This window comes from Parus major, chromosome 4, assembly GCF_001522545.3.
Source record: "Parus major isolate Abel chromosome 4, Parus_major1.1, whole genome shotgun sequence".
NCBI lineage: Eukaryota > Metazoa > Chordata > Aves > Passeriformes > Paridae > Parus > Parus major.
In genome coordinates, this window is record NC_031771.1 from 41,525,038 (window position 1) to 41,545,524 (window position 20,487).

A 20,487-nucleotide genomic window follows, 5' to 3' on the forward strand; every position below is an offset into this window, starting at 1 on the left:
ATACAACTGCGAGATTTGAGACAGACACTGAGACCAAGAAATTTGAGAAAGGTAAAACATTTAATGCAATAAAGGAGAAGACAGCTTAAGGTTGCTATTCAAAACCTGGCATTATTATGTGATTATACCCAATCATTACAGTATCTAATAACTCATATTTGTGTAATCTCTGTCCTAGCCTAGCAAACTTTTCCTTAAAAAAGCAGTACCTTAAAATAGGTTAGATAATAAGCAGTAGTCACAAAGCTCACACATATTCTGAGGTTAAATAGATGTGCATCTTTGTATTAAACCACAGACATCCTAAAATACATTTTAAAGGGCAATTAAGGCCTAAAATGTTCATAAATGACATTGTGCTGCAACAAGGCCAGTGCCCAGCAAAATCAAACTCAATCTACAAATAATGGGAGATGCTGGCAGAGTGCTCGATAGTGATTTTGCAATACTTTCACCAGGAAAGTTCAAAACATGTTGACCTTCAAAACATCCTTTCAATCTTATGTGTTTGCTCTGGAGTTTAGAGAGATTGAGCCATCTGGGTAAATTGAAGAGGAGAGGTCTCTGTTTCAGCTGAGAGTTTTTCAGCCTCTCAGGTCTCACTGGTATTGTTTTGCTCTGGGGTGGACTTCTTGTTACTGTCTAAACAGATTATTAACTGGGAGTCTTTTTATACAGATAAATGCTTTTTTATATTTAGACTTTACAAAAAGGGATAGTTTCCAGTAAGGAGTTTTTTGCCAATGAAATATCACTAACCCTAATATACACTATCCTCACAATTACAGTCATGAGAACAAAATTAACAAAACCATTAAAAACTAAACAGAAAATACGAATCAAAAAACTTATCAGATCCGTATTAATGCGGCAGTTGTCAGACAAGACCGCCGACGTTAAAAGAGTGTCAGGGTACTTCAGACAAATTATTCCTGTTTCCTGCACAATTCCAGAAAACACGGCTTGCACCTCAGTCATTTGGCTTTTCCTGAAGGCCGGAGCAGGACGGCGGGCAGCCCAGCCCAGCCCAGCCCAGCCCAGCCCAGCTCCAGCGGGTGGCAGCAGCGACCCAGCGACCGCAGCAGCCGCTCCTCCGGCTCATCGCTGCTCAGCGTTTTCAACGCACAGCAAGGCTCCCTTTAGGGCTCCCTCCTTCCATTAGCTGTGGTTTGGTTTTGTTTTGTTTTTGAAGTGCATAATATGCATGAGTGTGCAGGTGGATTAACTGAAAGCTTTCATAATTTTTTTCTTTGGCTGAGACAACTAACCTTGAAATGGTCAGGCATAACCATAAAGTACCAGTACTTTGGGCACCACTGAAAAGAACACCTTTTCAATTACATGGCAACATCTGAAACAAAAGACACAGCTCCACAAAAAAAGCTTTTAGGTCACTACTCATTCTGCAAACAAAATACAAAAGCCAGGACTTCTCCACAAGAGATGTGGTGGGAGAGCAGACTCCATCTGAGTCACATACAGATTTGTCAGGAGATTCAGCAGATTCATTAGCTATTATTTCTTAATTTAAAGCTCCTAATTAAATACATAGCCTATCTCCTTTCAGTACAGATACATAAAACTCACAAAATTAAGCATTTTGTTGCTCAAATTCCAGTAAGTAAGATTAATTGCAACAAACTGGAAAATGATGTGATTATATAAAAAATTGAATTGTACTTAGTTATTTGAATGTATGCTGAAGTCACAACCAAGACCCCTACTAACAAGCCTGGCAAAACAAAAAAAGCCCAAATGCCAAGCTTACTCACCCATACTTGGGTACATTTATTCGTCCTCTGTCTCAGCTATTGGTACTCTTCTCAAACACTGTTTGGACTCATTCCCCTAAATTTTAACCAAACCTCCCCAGTCAAAAGAGGCTACAGGTGCTCCAGAAAGGAGTCCTCAAAGCAGAAATGGGGCTCACCCACAAGTAAAAAAGCCACAGTCCTCTACAATTCACCAGATCCAGGCTTTTGACTATAAACATGGATAAGGTCCTTAATTCCAGTGGTGAAACATCGTGGGACACAGAAGAACATAAAGACTAGATACATTGTTAGAAGACAGGGAAGGAATTTGAAACCTAGGTGAATACAATGAGACACAACATGTGCAACAAGGATAGAAATGTGGATAAATGCACCTGGGCCTTATGACACTCTTCATTTGGAGGAACAGCCTGAGAAGAAAGAGAGGGTAACCTTGTTTGGCTATCCTTTGGACACTGGGTTTGGAGACATGTGAAGAAATAATCACCCATCCACCTGACTGCTGTGTATGTCCTGTTCAGCAGGAGACCATGCTGTGATTGCACTTTCACCCCACAAATCCTGTCATCAGAGGTTGCAAAAAGCCTAGAGATTTGTGGCATAAGGAAAGCCACTGCCTGCAACAGTGGGATTTCCTGTTGGAGATCTGCTTCCCCCCACTTTCTTCTCAGCTACCGGTTCTGTAAAACTGTGTTAAATGAGCTTCAGGCTCTAAACCTGCCTGCAGGCCTCTCCTTGCCTCCTCCACCTCTACTCCAACAAACTGTTGGAGTTACACTGTCCTTCTGTCCCACCACTTGGTGCTTGCTGGGGACCAGCTTAACCTCCAACACCATGAACAATCTGAACAAAAGATCAGTTGCAAAAAAAGAGCTGATTTATTCTCTTCATAAGGGTTAGTTTCCCACAGGGTTTCCATGATTGTCTTCAGCTGAATGACGATGTCTCATCACAAGAATCATATCATTGACCCAGGTGACCCAGGTGCTGCTCAGCAGATGAATCAAATGCTTCCTGGTTGTAGAGGTGGGCAGCCCTTCTCTGCCACCTGCAGTAAAGCTGTTTTGCTCAGCCCTAGTGGCAATGCTACCTGGCTGGCAGAAGTTCCTAGGGAGAAAGAGCCATTCCATCACAGCACCAGCTATGAAGGAAAAACCTTCAATTGTCCTAGTTTTCTCTGATCCCTGGGTAGAGCTCAGGTTCATGTTCTTGCTGTTGAGCTGGCAAGGGCTGACTTGAGAGAGCGTGATCAGAGGTAGAAGTTATGAGACAGTGAAATCTCTCAGCTTCAGGCATTGAGCTTTCTCTCCTCCAGTGGGAGGATGCATTAGTCTAACTTGGACTCTGGCCTGATTCTTATGACTTTGCTAAATAATCACAATAAGCTGGGAAACACGTAATGCCACAGGCAGTGGCTACACAAGAGCTCTCAGGCTCTAGGGTGAGACTTTTGTTTTCTCAGTGATAAGGAAAGGAAAGAAAAATAACAGTCACAGAAAAGTGAATGGAAAAAGTATTTTGTTCAAGAGTGAGACCAAAATTGTGATGAAGCCCAGAGGATTCCAAGTGTTCGTGACCAGCAGACAGAACTGTAAGTTCTTTCTCCTCCATGCCAACTCACTGTCTCCTTTGAACCTGGAATTGCTGGTGGATAACTCATCCACAGACTTGCAAGAGAACCTATGAGAGAGAGACCCAGGTTGTACAGAACATTTCAGTAGAGAAAAACCTCTCTAAAAGAGGAAACTGAAGCCTTTCAGATTTTCACACAGCTTTTCACTTTGAGAAGAAATAAAGGGCTTAAAGTTCATCAGGTTCACTAGAGCAATTCAGTGTTTAGTTTTATTATTTTTTAAGATGGACCTTTGTATTGTATGCAGTGGAAGGTGTATACACATTGTTATAATTATCATCAAAATAACTCTAAATTTGTGAATAATTAATTTTTGAATGCTATTAAAAGTATAATTACTTTCATGTTGTAACAGCTTAATTTGGCATTGATTAAATTATTTGCTTCAATTGTTTTTCAACCACATACAAAACAAGGAGCCGTTCTCTGTGATTTCATGAATTTCACCAAAACTTTTGTCAACTATTTCTCCAAATCACAAGTTTGTTTAACAACCACTGTTAATCATGCTATGATTTCACATCATATTTATTTCAAGAAGTGAGGCTGCCAAATGTTTCTGATATCACATATTAATGGTTCTGACTTCTCAACAGAGTATCAGCAGTGGAAACAAAACCTGAGACTCATTTGCCTATTACACCCTGAAAAGAAATTGTTCCATCTTCTCTGTTCTTGTTGCCATAGTTATAATCTGCTAGTAATTCTACAGATTTTTTGTTAACTAAGATAAACCATAAATATGTGTTAAACTGGAAACAATTCAACTATTTACATTAGAAATGTAATCCACTTGATTTGATCCTTTAGCTGCAGTACACCAAGTCTGCACAGGGACTTACAGGTCTACAAATACCTAATTAAACAGATAGGAAATGGATAAAAACACTAACAACTGGAAGAGGAGGGGGAAAATAATCAGAAATTCATGATTGATAGTAATGAGTTCCTCTAAATGTAGGTGAGATGAAAAGGATTTGGCTGAAAGTCAATCATATCTTCCACCCTCAAGTTTTTGACATGCAAAGAAACAAAAATGCAAATGCAATGGCATGGACACTGCTGGTCCAAATATTCTGATCTTAAGCAAATCAGAGATGCTGGTGATCATTATTTCACAATGCCTCCAAAAATGCCTGAAAGATGTGAGAATATATTCAAATATGTCACTGAAGTTCAAATTAATTCTAATCAAAAGGAGTAAAAATTACTCTGGTTTGGGTGAAGTGCAGCCTTTTCTCTTTTCTTTTTTTTTTTTTTTTTTCTTTTCTGAGCAAAGCAGAGAACAGGTAAAAAGTATTTTTGAATACTAATTTCTAGTTCTTACAGTTCTGGCTTCTAAGGATAAAAACATAACTGCAAAACTTTTAATCCACAAATTCCTGTACATGCTGGTACTGGCAGATACATTATCTTCTCAAGAACAAACTATCAAGAATGTGGGGAAAAAGGGCACAGCTTTATAATTATATGATATTTAAGGATACACAGAAAATCCTCACCTTGACCTTTCCTACCTCTCTTGCCAGATGTCTAATAATGACAAGCCCTATAGCAAGTTCAGACTAGATTTTGAAACACACATGAGACTGGGCCACTGCTCATTTCCCATACTCATCCAGTTATTTTGTACCACATTTCCTAGTATTTGCACATCATAAGACAGGGACAGGAGGATATAGAGGAAGTTCAAGAGCAGAGGTAAATAATTAATTAGTAAGCTTCCTTTTCATCAGAGGGCAGTTTCAACGACTGAGTGTCAAGCAAAGATTTATTGTATTTCTTTGCCTAGTTTGAAGACAGCTTGTTATAGCTACTGGGAAACCTTTCTTTTAAGAAAATAGTTTTAAAATATGTACTATTTAAGAGGAAGAGCACCTTTTCATAAGATCCAACATAACTTAAATTTCTATTGCTTTGTGTTTGTGGTGTGTAGGATTTTGCTTAAGAGTCAACAAAAAACCTCAAGCAAACCTCTGTCATAAATAAGTGTTCTTACTCCCCCAATTAGAACTTCCATCTTCTCTTTCGAAAAGGCTTTCATTCTCAGAGTCTCTAAAAAATTTCATGGATGCCAATCCCTGTTTTCAGGGCACAGACACTAAACAAAGGACAGTCCAGTCTCTTAATTTTGACTTGGACCCAAACAAATGTCTGTAAATGATAGAGGTATGAAAATCAAGAATAAGAAAGCTCATTATCCTTTCCTGTACCACAAGAGAGCACCACAGAAGTCTCTGCATCATGAACTTGCACTTATTTTGATTTTTTGCTGATGATTTTTAATTATTTAAATGGGATATTTAATATAATTGAATGTATTTTTATGAATTTTCTTGTTATAACTATGCCATTCATTCGTGAAAGAATATCTGCTAAATTATGATAAATACGTGATCATAACTATGAGAATATGAGAGGATGTGGAACTTTCCAAAGAGGTTTGGCATTCAAAAAAACTTTCTGTCAGTCTTGAGTGGTCTTCAAAATGCTTGGCATAATACAGGCTTGTAAAATCCATTTGACTTCTTCCCTGTGACAAGCATTACAAAAGATGAATGGCTTGGGATCCTTCTTGTTTGCAATATATTGTCCGCTGTATCAGATAAAGCAATGTGTGACCTTAAAGCAAGACTCATGTTTCACTTTTGCACTGCAGGAGAACATTTAACCTTTCAATACTACTGGATATAAATGACTGCATAATGGTGGATCACTGCTAGCAAGCAGTGTTGCTAATATGTTAACCTTCAGATTCTAAAGACAGCATTGGTCTAACAGTCTACAGAAAACTGAATCTGTCTCTCAAATAACTTCTCCCATGTCTATCACCAGAAGCAAACTCCAAGTCACCAAGTTTATTTCTCTCCAAAGCATTCTGCCACAACAACAGACATTCTCCGTCCCATTAGAAAGCAGCCTGAACTTTTAGCACTTAGGAATGGGCATGGAATTAGTGCTGGAAATTGCTGAGCGGTGATGATGTTTGGACACTGCACAGAAAGGCATCAATCACTAGAAATATTCTACTAGAGACACATTTATATCCCTCTGTAGGGGTTCTGGTGACCCTGGGCAGAGCCCTCCTGATGGTGCTGTGGGGATGCTCCACTGGTGCCAATTCCCCTTTCTCACAGAAGCTGTCTTGATGCTGAGCCACAACTGCTTGTCTCCCACACGAGCTGTGGATTGTGCCTGTGTCTGGCCACCAGCCCCACGGACAGACCCTGACACGCAGGCTGCCTCCCCAGGCTGGTCTCAGTGCTGCCCCATCCCTACAGACTTGCCTGGTGATGGCTGGGCAGTATCTTACCCTGCATGCCTGGCCAGACCTGCCCTGCTCACCATGCCCAGACACCACAGTCCTGCTCCCTGGCTATCCCAGCACTTCCCTCTGCTGGGCCGTGCTCCTCTCCCCTCTGCTTACACTCACCAGCCTGGTTGCTCCCATCTGAGGAACACATCAACCCTGAGTCATGGGACATGGGTGAGCAACAGAAATAAAGCACAGTCAAAGGAGCACCGTTAAGGTTATCACCATTTTCAGTCACCACCTCGTTCCATGGAAAATAAAGCCTCCTGCATTTTCAGACAGAATGGAAGCTCTCAGATTTTTACTTTTGGACCGGGTCAGTACCAGCAGAGCCTTCAAGAATCATAGAAGGGCTTGAATTTGAAGGGACCTTAAAGATTATCTAGTTCCAGCTCCTGTCCATGGGCATGAATGCCATCCACTAAATCAGATTGCTCAGACCCCCATCCAACCTGGCCCTGAATATCTCCAGGGATGAGACATCCACAGCTTCTCTGGGAAACCTGCTTCAGTGTCTCACCCCCATCGCTGTAAAGAATTTTTCCTAACATCTATCTAAATCTCTCATCTAGTAGTTTAAAAGTAGTAGTTTTGTTCTCCCTTGCCCTGTCACTATGTGCCCTTATAAAAAGTCACTCTCCCTCTTTTTCATAAGTCCCTTTTAAAGTAGCAGAAAGCTGCAATGAGGTCTCCCAGGAGCCCTCTCTTCTCCAAGGTGAAGGTATTTTCTCTGAGACTCAGTGTGCTTGGGGAGAATCAACACATCCAGCTTCTTTGAGTAATGTTTCTAGGACTATAAGGACACAAAGAAACTCAGAGGAAAAGGCAAACCATAAGACATTTTATTCTTTTCAAGTAACAGTCAGAACCAGGTATCCAGCCTGAGAATTCCCAGAAGGTGCAGCTCTTTCAGAGAGTTACACTGGATATCTTGGAAATCAGTTACGTAAATTGTCTGTGTGGAAGATATTGACCAATGAACAGAGGAGGTTCACAGGCATAGAGCAAAGCTTCTGTCAGAATAAAGTGTACGTGGTCATGCTGCAACAGGAACATACATTTTTTCTTTGATCAGGCCATTTTTGTAATAATACAACCTATTTTCTGAGCTATTCTGCTTTAAAAGGTGCTAAAACCATAGGTGAAGTGAAACCATGGCCCTGATTTTCACCACAAAGCCTTTCAATTGAAACTTGATGCAATATTTCAAATTTGAATTATTAAACACTCTTTAGGAAAATTACCTTCTCTTCTGCATATAGCAAGGATCTGCTTAACCTGTAGCAGGAAAATTAAGCTTTCAGTTAATATTTACTCTTAGACTGATCCTTAAATTTAAAAGTGTATTATTATCTATGTTCATACATGAAAAATTTCTAGACATGCATTAGCTACGAGATGAGCAAGCTAGAAGATGTACATTTGGATGAAAAATATCTATAAAACATTCAGAATTTCAAAAGAAAATTACGCAGGTTTAAGAAGAGCTTACATTAAATAAAGCAGAACATGAAGTAGATGTTACCAAAAGCCTCACAAAACATTCAAGTTTTCCTTAGCATTGAAAGTTTGATCCTTTGAAGGAAGAATTTCCCACATTTTTATTCATGGTAAGACTCTGCATGCCTGAGAAGTCAGACAAAAGGCTGAAATAACAAAATTTAAAGTGGAGTCTCACCATAGTCCTGGTTAACTCTAGAAGAGGTATTATTGCTGCATTTTTTGGTGTCTCAAAGACAAGTACGAAAGGCTGGAGAAGCAGCTGAAGGTACATGTCCCATCTCAGGATAGTATCTCTCATCAGACACAGTGCTTCTGCCCTGGAACCAGACAATAACAAAAGCACAGCACTGTCTTCATTCTGTCCTAACTATGTTCATAGTTAAAGATTTGAAGAAATTCTTTGAAGGTCCACTAAATACACTATCATGAGATTATTGTACTTTTGGTTAAAAGCCCTAAAAGGTCATTTTTTATGCCATAAAATAGGCTATAAGGCATAATTTTTTGAAAGACCCAGAACTAATATTGACACAGTATCTCTGAACATGTTTTCTAAAGAGAGAATTTCCTCTTTTACCTGTTTTGTAAGTTTTATAAAACTTACAACTTCCTATTAAAAACTTATAACAGGTGACAACTAAAGCCTACTTGTATCCTCTAAAAACATTAAAAAGAAAATATGTAGAAAATTAAAATAATATATATTAAAAAATTAAGTTTGAGAGCTTGAAAGCAACTGTGTATCTTGAAAACCAAACATTTTTATGCATTAGATGACTATGATCCCTTTTCTTCTCTGTTAAGATTTATCTGTTTTCTCAAGTAACCAAAAAGAACTGAAGGAGTAACAAATGGTGTTGTTAATAAACAGTGGTCCATACAGATAGAGTTTATAGATATTTCTGTACTTTTTCCCCCTCTCTCCCTTTATTCTCCAATTCTATTAGCCAGTCAACTTTTGCACTTGTTGGTATGTGGAAAAGATTATATGCATAAACCAATTAGAGGATTGGAAGTACTTTGCTCCTATAAGCTAGAAAACTAGTTTACTCGTGGTGAATGAGCTAATTGAGTACTAGCAAGCTGACAAGCTTTTTATATACCACCACAGACAACTAGAACAGTCAGGCAGAGAATCTAATCTATTACATAAGCATTACACAAGGACATTAACCGCCTCTTTCCTGCAGCAATGCCAAATTTAATTCTGATATGCTCTGGGTTTCATTATATCATATCCCGTGTTTGCAGTTAATATGCAATACATAACTAGCACAGGTTATGTCAACTATACAGCTTATGCCAAAGAAAGCATATTTCTGTAGAAGCTGTTAAGGTACTAAAAACTAACATTGTAGTTCCACTGCACTTTGCTTGAGATCAAAAAAAAATTACTATTAATACAGGAGTTTCTCCATTAAATCTTTATCAGATTAAGTATTTACCTTAGCTTACCTTAGCTATTTCAAAAAGCAATACATACTGTTCTAGAAATTGATGAGCCTCAAAAGATCAAGCAATGTAGTTTAGAATGGAGCTTATTGTCAGAGATCAGCTGATGCACCAAGCCCACACTTAGCTCCTGCCAGAAGTGAATCCTTCTGTGATAGGTCACTAATATATTAACAAGTAGCTCTTGTACAGACATACCCCCTTAACCTCTGCTAAATCCTGCTTATCCCTGGAACATGTCCCTGATGGCAAGGTTGAGCAGCTGGACAAATTATGCCTCTCTGCATTTAAATTGAAAGGTTTTCAAAGAAATAACCGAACAGTAAGGCAAACCACTTAGTGGACATGTTTTTCTGAAATCTATGGGATAAAATCTAAATCTGGCAATATCAAAGGCACAGCTTCCTTGACAAAAAGCAATAGCAGTGGACATGGCAGATTGACAAATTCAAAGGTAGAGGAGAGATGAAAGGAAGCAGCCTCTGGGTATGATGTCAATGAAATAAATATATTTTCCATCATCTTCACTTTTGCTTTGCAAGGTCTTGGTTCCTTAGGAGTACATAAATTGTGTACTCATGCTTTAATTGAGACAAAAGCTACAGGAGGGGAGTGGGAATAGCAACAGGGCTCTGCATTTGCCTTTCTTTCTGTCATATATGTTCTTAGTCCAAGTTTTTTACCAATCAGACTTCTAAAGAAAAATTGCATACATTAATTGTGAAGAATGCATTGTCCAGGGTGAACATCACAGAGCATTAAAGTGGGGGGAAAGTTCCTGTATTCATTCTAGCAGAGCCTATAATCTTGAACTTCTCAACTTTGTTTGTTAGAAATCAGATTAGATAAGGATCTAACAACATCTAAGATACACAAGACTTTCAAGCAAAAGGGAATGGAAAAAAAGTCAGTCAAGCCAGAGCTCTAATTTAGCTAGAAGACCCCTAGAATTTAAACAGCAACAGAAGCACAACAGGCCTAAAAGCACAGAAAGATCAAAGAAAGAGCACTGCAGTGAGACCAGAAAGAAACAAGCAGTGAACATGGGCATACTGTCAAGGCCAGACTCAGCAACAGGCATCAGTCCAATTTCTTAAAGAGTGACACCAATTTGGCCAAAGGCAGCAACAACGAAATGGCCACATGTTAGCTAACCTCTCTTTTGGCAGATTAGCATGCTGAATAAGCATATGTGATCTTAAGGATTACATTTAGTTTAGACCAACAAGAGACAGAGGAATCTCCTAATGTATCTAATGGGCTGTGCATGACAGAAGTATTACATAAAATTATTCAATAAAACCTAAGTTCTATGCCACAGCACAGTGTGATTTTTGAGAATGCACAATTTCATGCATCAAAATAAAGGTGAATCAGTAAATAATTTTAAAACAGGCCTGTACAATCTAATCCTGCAGTGTGAATATGGGAGATGAAAAAAGTGTTAACAGAAATAAGATAGCTGTATGGGGCTAAGACATAAGAAGTTATTAGAAAAATACCAGATAATCTAGTACATTAGGGATAGCTAGGACCCATGGTTCTCAAAGTCCCTCTATTAAAAAAAAATAAATTCAGATGATGCTCAGATGCAAGAGAAAAAATATTGCAGAATGTCTATAATCAGTATCTTCCTAAACCAGAAAAGAACACCGTATAATGTAATAAAGAAAAGAAAAAAAAGAATGAAAAAAATCCCCACCCCAACATTATTACAAACAGTGACAGGTAATGGTTTTTGTCCACTGTATCAGAAATGCCTTCAAAAAACCATGGTACACTGCATTCTGCTTATGTAAACATCCCACAGAAGCTACTTTTCAGGAAAAAGTCTTAAAATGTACATTGCATTTTCCTTCAGCCATGAGGGGTGATCAGCAAGAACTAACTATGCCTCTTGGGTAAAAATGAACTAGAAGCCAAAGAAAAATTGATTGTAGAACTGTGAGATCAGAATCTTTCCACACAAAAATAAAAGCACTAGGAAAAAGCAGATAATAAAACTGTCAACTCTATCCATTAAGTTTAAAATTAGAAATCTGGATGTTCTACAGCTAAAACATGCTATCCCAAGAGATCCATATATATTGTCCTTTACCTGAATGCTGAACATTCAAAATGTTAAGCACTATTACAAGGAGAAAATCAGTGGAGATAACTCTCAAAAGGAAAATATTTCCAAAATTCCCCTTAGGTCTGCAGAGGAAGAATTAAAGAAACACATTTTATCCTGTCATCACAAAACAGTGACTTTCTTTTCCTCTTTCCTCTTCTTTCTTCTTCTGCTAGAGTGAAAATAGAAATTAGCCACACGAAACAGATACACTAAATTTCTTAAGAGGTAATTTAAACTAGGGATCTGCAATCTGGTAGTAATCACAGCATCAAATTGCAAGATTCAGGATGGTATTGAAACAAAGGTAGATAGCTTTTCAGAAACATAAAGCAATACTTGCACATTATGCCAGCTGAGGACTTATTAAAAATAATCCTCCAGTGCAACTGCAGAATTTCAGCTAATTCTTTACACTACAGACTTTATACTATTATCTTCTAGTGTGAGAGCATGCAGTAACATTCCTAAACAGCACTCTTTGATACAGAGCAGCTCTGAGCACAAGGAGAAAAAGGAGTTGAACCAGCCTTGCACATGTTTTAGGCACTTCCTGGTAGGCACTTTCATACAGGGATTGACCTTAAACTACCAGCTCCTGTTCCATATTCAAAATGTCTCACAACATGAGATAAAACATTTTCTTAACAGATGAGCTTTCATCTCCCAGCTGTTTATTGTATCAAATAACCTCATCGTGGTGATAAACTCCCCACTTCTGTGCCTGCAGTCACTTTGCAAGAGATGGAATAGAATTGTTCATGAAGACATGACAAATGTGTTGTTTATATTATTTTGGTACTATGGGAAGAGCAGATGGAATATTGAGCTAAATTGTAAACTACTGCAAAAGAAAGCAGGACAAAGATAACGATCAAAATAGGATGAAAAAATTTCAGAACCTGATCTGAAAATACATGGGACAATTCCTTGGCAAAATTCTAAACTTCAAGGAGGGACCTAAAAGCTAAAAACAGTAAGAAAGAATTTGGAGGCTTGGTAGTTTTGCTCTCACAAGAGTAAGCATAATGAATTCTTACTACCATTTTCACAAACAAGACATAGTAATAATTTAAATTTGATATTCTCTATCTGGCCAGCATAGCTAATTTTCATAATATTTTTTTTAATTGCCTCAGTATTCAGGCCATTCAACACTGTTGACAATGTGGTGCTGATATGAAACTCATTTTTTCTAGCCTTCAATCACAAGAACAAAAAGCTTCTGACAGTTGTCTTCAATTTTTCGCTTAGACCTTTGATTTTACATACACCGCATCCAATCACACAACTTCTCTGAGTATATTTAGTATATTCAAAACAGGATTATTCATAAAGCCTCATAATTTTATTCAGTCTGATTGCCTTTCCACCTAGATTCTTGTCTGATTTACCCACACCTAAAAAGAGAAGAAATATTTATGTTGAAGAGAAAGACTAAAAAAACATGAGCAGCATTCCTGAGCAGCAGGAATGACTTTGTCCTCCTTAATTAGCAAGCAAATGAAAATTAGCTATCAGAATATGCATTGTTTTGAGGCATCTTCTGACAGATTTCAAATTTCTGTCCTGCTCTGCCATGGTTAGTTTGGTGGATAATTTCTCACTTGCCCACAAAAACCCACCAGTATGTCCTACAGATACACTTCTGGTAAGGTGATATCCAGCTAAATGGAATAAGGGAGTTGGTATCACACATTCCTGCTGGTCCATCCACAGTCTTGAAAAGCCAAAATGGAATTAAATAATCTTGAAGGACAAAGTTTTAAGTGGTATGCCCAAATCTTTGCAAGACCATTGATTTTGTATCACTCTTCAGGGTTTCACTCATAAAATAAATCCAAGCATTGCTCTAATAGGAGTAGACTATGAAAACAGGAAAAAAATATATTTTTGAATTCATTGCACACACAGTATTTTGTGCACACATCCCAAACACTCCTCTTAGTCCCTGAAGCCTCACTGCCTGCAATGCTCTACAGGATTTCTACATGCTACTTTTCCATGCCTCCTCACATTCACTGGCCACAAGACAAATTTCAGTTTGATCTCCATAAGATAACTGAGAGATGTTTTAGAAAATCCAGGATATAGAGATTTCATAATTTAAGTGTCTCTAAAATAAAATGAATAGGGCAGCTTTCCTATCAAATCTATTTTCTGGGCTCTGCAACCACAGGCAAACAATATAGCAGCAATTGATATCCACGGAAAGATGATGGAGAAAATCATCCTGGAATACATTTCCAAACACATGAAGGGAATAAAGGAGATTGGGAGCAATCAGTATAAATTTGCAGAAGGGAAATCATGCTTTAGCAATCTAATAACCTTCTACAAGGTGAGCAGCCTGTTGGATGAGGGCAGAGAGCAGCTAAAGCTGTTTACCTCAACTTGAGTTAAGGCAGACCCTATAATATCCTCAAAGACGAGCTGACAAATTAAAGGCTAGATAACTACACCACTTGAAAATTAACTGAAAGGCCAGGCTTTGGCCTGAAAGGTGGGTGGTGATCAGCAGCACAAAGTCCAGTTGGAGGCAAGGTCGCAAGTGGTGTAATCCAGGGATCATTACTGGGGTTAATACTGTTTAACAGCTTCACTAATGACCTGAAATGATGTGACAGAGTGCACCTCAGCAAGTTCACAGATGATGCAAAACTGGGAGGAGTAGCTGAAACACCACATAGTTGTGCTACCCTGTGGTACCTTGACAAGCTGGAGATTTGGTTCAAGAGGAACCTCATGAATTTTAATAAAGGTAAATGCAAAGTCCTGAAGAGAACTGTGGAAAAGAATAAACACAAGCACCATATATACTGGGGATCAACCTGTTGAAAAGAAGCTCTGCAGAGGAGGCCATTGGGATCCTGGTGGACAACAAGGTGATCACAAACAGTGCACTCTCACAGAAAAGAAGGCCAACATCACCCTGGATAATATGAAGTGCAATGACCATAGATCAAAGCAAGTGATCCTCCCCCTCCATTTGGCAGTTGTGTGACTACAGTTTGGAGCACTGCACAACCAGGACTGGATTACCCAGTACAAGAGAGACATGGACTTAATGAGTGAGTCCATCACAGAGGTGATCAAGGGACTGAAGCATCTGTTGTATGAGAAGGGGCTGAGACTCTTCAGCCTGGAGAAGAGAAAGATCAGGCACAACCATGGGTGTAATGGATTGGGGAAGGGTATAGCTCAGAGCCTCATCCATACTCATCACAGGGGGAGTTAGACTAGATGACCTTTAAAGATCCCTTCCAACCCAAATTATTCTATCATTCAGTAAATACTTGATGCAAGGAAACAGGAATGAGAGGGACAGACTTTCCAGTAGCGCCCAGCAATAGATCAAGTGGCAATGGGCACAATGAAAACACAGGCAAGTCCATGTGAACACAAGACAACATTCCTTTACTAGTGAGTGGGGCCAAACACTGGCATCAGCTGCCCAGAGAGGCTCTGGAATCTCCTGTTGTGGAGGTATTAAAAAGTTGACAGCTGTGATCATGGGCAACTGGTTCTAGCAGATGCTGCTTGAGCATGGGGATTAGTCTAGATGATTCCAGCCTTCCTATCTGACATACAGATATGAATAAGTTAAACAGTCAAGGATATCCTAAAAGCAGAATTTGTTATTGTCCCTGCTTATATTTAAAGGAGATTGGTAAGGATGTGTTTTGAAGAGTTCTATTACTGAGTGGATGATTATGTAAGTTGTATATTGTACTACTGCATTTTTAATAGGGAACATACTGTCAACACCATCTTTTCAGGCAGCAGATTATAATCCCCAGGCAAGATAAAATCTGCTGTTTCCACCAAGTATCTGCGGGCATTGTGCAGCAAGCTGACTTGGAAACTGCTGCCTAGTGCCTAGAGGAAGATAATTCTTACAGCTTGCTTCACAGGTCTGGTAGGAAGTCAGCTGAAACTTGGGAGGAGCCAGAAGCTGATAATTTGCTGATTGGTGTTATGATGTTTCTTTATGCTTAATGCCTTGTCAGCAAGGCAGCAGGTTTTAAAACTCATACCCAACTTATTTTCCATGTCTTTGAGAACTGTAGGTTTGATACTGTGGGTTCCAGCAAGACTGAAAAAAAAAAAGGAAAATGCTTGATATTTTGACTCCAAAATGTTATCCCTGCATAATCTAGAGTATGAATTTAAAAAAAGGCCAGCTGTTATATGTTATGCAACTCTTAACCAATAGTTCACTGAATATAAGGAATTTTGCACCCAGTTATGGAATATAAACTGACACTTACCCATACAGACAGGCTTCATAGCAGAGCAGCCTATACCCAACATTATCATGTATAATTTAATTAAACAAATAATTGCTGCCAGAATGTTGCAATACTTGTCAGATCACTTATCATCTGCTGTTTTATCAGTAATGGAATAAAAATGAGCCAACAACCATCATTACTTGTGGATGTTTAGGAGGAGGTTAATTTCAACCAATCAAGAGGGATTTCATAATTAAAATATTTAAAGATGTGAAGGAATCATGATGCTTCAAAAATTCTAAAATGATGTGCCTGGGAAAGGGAAGAGATTCTACATACAAATGATGAGGAGCTATCTCTGTACATAAAAATTGAGCTGAAAAGCTAAAGATTATGTAAATTAATTGGGAAAGCTGTAGATTCCCTGCCCATCTGCTTTGTTTGCAGATTTTATAGTGACTTGATGTTACAGCAATAAAGCAGGATGACTGTGCTTAGCCTACTTACCCTGTCTTGCAAGGACACAGCTCTTTTAACCATCTCTGCACAAGGCAGAACAGCACAGCAAAGTATCAACATAAGGGTTGGATGATTTAATATAAACTGTGTCATCTGGCAGGAACTTCCAGTATCTGAAGCTGCACTTTTCACTTTTGACATGGCAGAGAACATACTGCCCTGTTCTCAAAAACTAATTTAACTTTTTAAGGAATGCCAATATCAGAACAAGCTGCTAACCACAGTTTTAAAACCACATAATTTACAAAGTGATGTAACATGAATTCCACCTGAGTTCAGATTTGCAACATACAGAAAGACTTCTTTCATTGTCTACTTCTAAGGCAATAAAGTGTTTTTATGTTATGATAGTTCTCTACATACACAAGACATCCTAGAAGAAACAGTATAAAACTTATATACACCAAGCTCTGTAACATGCTACTCCATGCTCTGTAATATGTCACCTACTAAGAAATAGGTTTTAGTGGCAAAATACCTGTTGTGAAATGGTGACAGAAAGAGGGTGACAAGAAACAGAGTGAGAGTCAGAATTTCTTCATAATTACTTTCACTGGAAAACATGAAGAGACATCAACAAAGTAATATTGACCACAAATTCACGAATATCACAATATATCACGGTATCACTAACTCAATATCACTATTAGTTTTCCCAGAGAAGTTGTGGATGTCCCATCTCTGGAAGTGTTCAAGACCAGATTGGATGTGGCTTTGAGCAACCTGGTCTAGTGCAGAGTGTTCCTGCTCACGGCAGGGAGGTTGGAAATAGTTATTATCTAAGGTCCCTTCCAGCTCAAACCATTCTATGATTCTGTGATTGTAATTCCCCCCTCATTTTTATTCTCAAGTCCATTCATGTTTTATCACCACAACCCAAAGGAGATGGTATTAAAAAAAACATTTGAGGAGGAAATCAACAGCTCCTAAGCACACGTGGCTAGGTGCTAGGGAAGGGGTATAGTGGCATGAGTCAAGCAGTGGCAGCTTGACAAGTTTTAAAGTATTCTGTTTGGAAAAATGATGTGATGATTTTAGTTTCTGATTATTTCTCTACCCTTAACTTTGCTTCTAACTGATTTCTTTAGTGAATTATTAAGAAAGTTTGCTCAGTGGGTAATTTCGCAATCACAAAACCTCTTGCCTTTCACACGTAGGTAAGATAAGATGCTGTCATTGAGTAATCCTTCATTATATGTAACTGCCACTGCACTTACTGCTATTTGAAATGTGCAAAGGAATGTTTATTACTTGAGTAAAAACAATTCAGCAGAACTAGGCACCACCAAGAAGATGAGACACTTAATTATAAGCAATGTTTTGGATAAAACATAAATTCACCTGCTGATTGCTGTACCATTAACTAAAAGGCATGTCTACCATACAGGGAAGTGATAGGAGCTGAGAGCATTACAGCCCACACAGCCACCATACTTTACTTGTTCTCACATCAAGAAAGGTAAATTGTAACACCCAAAGGTCTCTCTATTCATATGAAAGGTTATTTTTGGCAGGGTCAATTAAACTTCATGAGCATCTTTGCTGCCAGAGCTGACGCACTTCAGATCATGAACTGGTTTATTTCAAGATAATTTAGCTTCCACATACTACACTGCCTTCTGGGATAAGTTATAAAGCAGATAATAATAACAGTCACACATCCTCAGCCTATGCACAGCACTTAGTGAAAATGCCAGCAGGTGGTTACTATAGATACACAAAGCAAACCATTTCCACATCTGAAAAGCACTCAAGCCACAGCCCACTGCAGTAAGGCTGTAATGTGGCTGGTCTGCAAGAGATATGATAGTGGCATGAGTAAAAGGGTGAAAATCACACTCTGCATTAGCACAGGCTTATCCAATATAAACATATCCTCACTGCAGACACACTGCATTCCATTCCTTCAGAATCTGATGGATGCTAGTGTTGCATGAACACTAATAACTTACCACAACTATACACATGCCCAACATCGCTTTCCTCTCTTGGTGACTGATTCAAACTAAGGCAAACTACTGGAACTGAATGTTACATGATGACATAGCACTACCTTGGGTTATTTCTTTGAAAGAGAGGTCTACATCCTTTGCCACTATACAATGGAGTGCTAGAACAGTACCCTGTCAGGACTTCTGTTACACTTCCGTCCACAATGTGGTTTTTACATCATGTCCACTTTGTATCAAACGAGGAAGCATTTCACAGACATTATCACAAAATACAAAGCTAATTTTACAGCTCTTTGTCATCTCTTGTAGTTTCATACTCTGTTTCTTTAAGCTATTCTTCTGAGGAAAACATGTATCGTAGAAATTATGCCAAGAAAATTCCCCTTAGGAAGAGCTTGAAGTAATTTACGGTGTGTGCAAACTATGCTGAATGTTTCTTATGCCCAGGCAAGACAGCTATATTTAAAGAATGTGACAACTGCCTAACTTTCATCAGTATACTCACAACCAACAAGGCCAACCTTAACTGGAAGGCAAAGACATTCTAGGTTTGTAATATTTACCTCTCTAAGTATGAGCTCAGTCAGAAGACCCAGATTTGAACATTTTAAGTTTAAAAAAAGAAAGGAGGGGGAGCAGGGGCAAAATTTCACTGCTAAGAAGTCATCAGGTACCACATTTAAACAGGGTATAAAATAAAAGCTATTATTATTCCTTACTAATTGTTACATTTCTAAATGACTTCAGGATTTTACTGTAAAAGACATGAATAGTGAATTATCTCAGGTTGAAATGTAATATAAACAGGAGCATATCAGAATATTTTGTAATTCCAAATTCCTAAACTACACAGTAACTCCTTATTTTTCTTTCATCCTTTCACCTCTAGAGTTCTGTAAAGCCTCTTCAGAAATAGTTTTGTGACTGTAATTATTCTGTTTGTTGAAGAAAACTGTTCAGTCATTAACAGCTGGTTTTGTTGAGGTACCACTGACAACATGACATTTGACACTAGAGAATAACTCTAAGTTTAAACCTCACTGTGAAAGAAAAGTGGTTGCAGATACAGGAACTATAAATAGGACAGACAAATGATTAATAATTAATTAGGATAATAAAATTATCTAAGTGACACAGACCATTTAGCAGTCAGTTAAATTAATGATATTTATCACAGAGGTATCACTCTCCATAGAATTAGCTGATCATTTTTGATTAACCAGACATAGCATCAATGAAATACTACAATAATGCACAAATAGCTCTTAAAATTTATATTAGAAAGTTTTGCCAGATAAAATAAATAGGTTCTACACTATTAATCTGTACATAGTTCTTAAAATTGGTATTAAAAAGTTATGCCACTGCTATGTTTGCCATAGTGTTCTAAGTGCCTTCTGTAACAGGCAAAGAAATTCATAGTTTAATTTAATAGTGTAGCATGCCCTGAGGAGAGAAAAAGTATTTTCAGTAAAGAGAAAACATCTGCAAAGACACTTATTTATAGAGGCATGTGATAAACAGACTCATGTGCTCATTATGTTAAAAAAATCCAAACATTCTTTCCTGATGAATTAACAAAGCTACCATGTAACTTAATAAACCTGTATTTCAAGATTTCTTATTTATGTATTTGTTTGGCTTTGCTTTCCTTTTATGTATCAGCCTTCTCAGTACTGTAACACAGTTCACTATTCTGGTCTGAAAAGCAGACAGACATGTTCTGAATTTCCAGCACAAGTAAATTAAGCTTTGTTAACAAGTAGACATTCTTATGTATAGCACTTTTAAATCACAGATTACAAAGGTTATCATGAGGATAATCTAGGTTGTCAGAACATGGAGGATCAACAAATTAATTATTTTTTATTTTTTGTATTATTTAATTTTGATTTTGCGAGTATCATGGCTGAGATCCAGTTCTCCTACTTTGAAAGCTATTCTGAGTCAACAACACAGTAGACATTTTGGAGAAGTTACAACAAACTAAAC

At 38.1% G+C, this 20,487-nt stretch overlaps 1 protein-coding gene across 3 annotated transcripts in view; it reads right to left on the reverse strand.

Moving 5' to 3' along the window:
- TRMT9B (tRNA methyltransferase 9B (putative)) overlaps positions 1–20,487 on the reverse strand; it is a 115,689-nt gene that overhangs the window by 72,242 nt on the left and 22,960 nt on the right. The gene's annotated exons all lie outside the window — the stretch shown is intronic.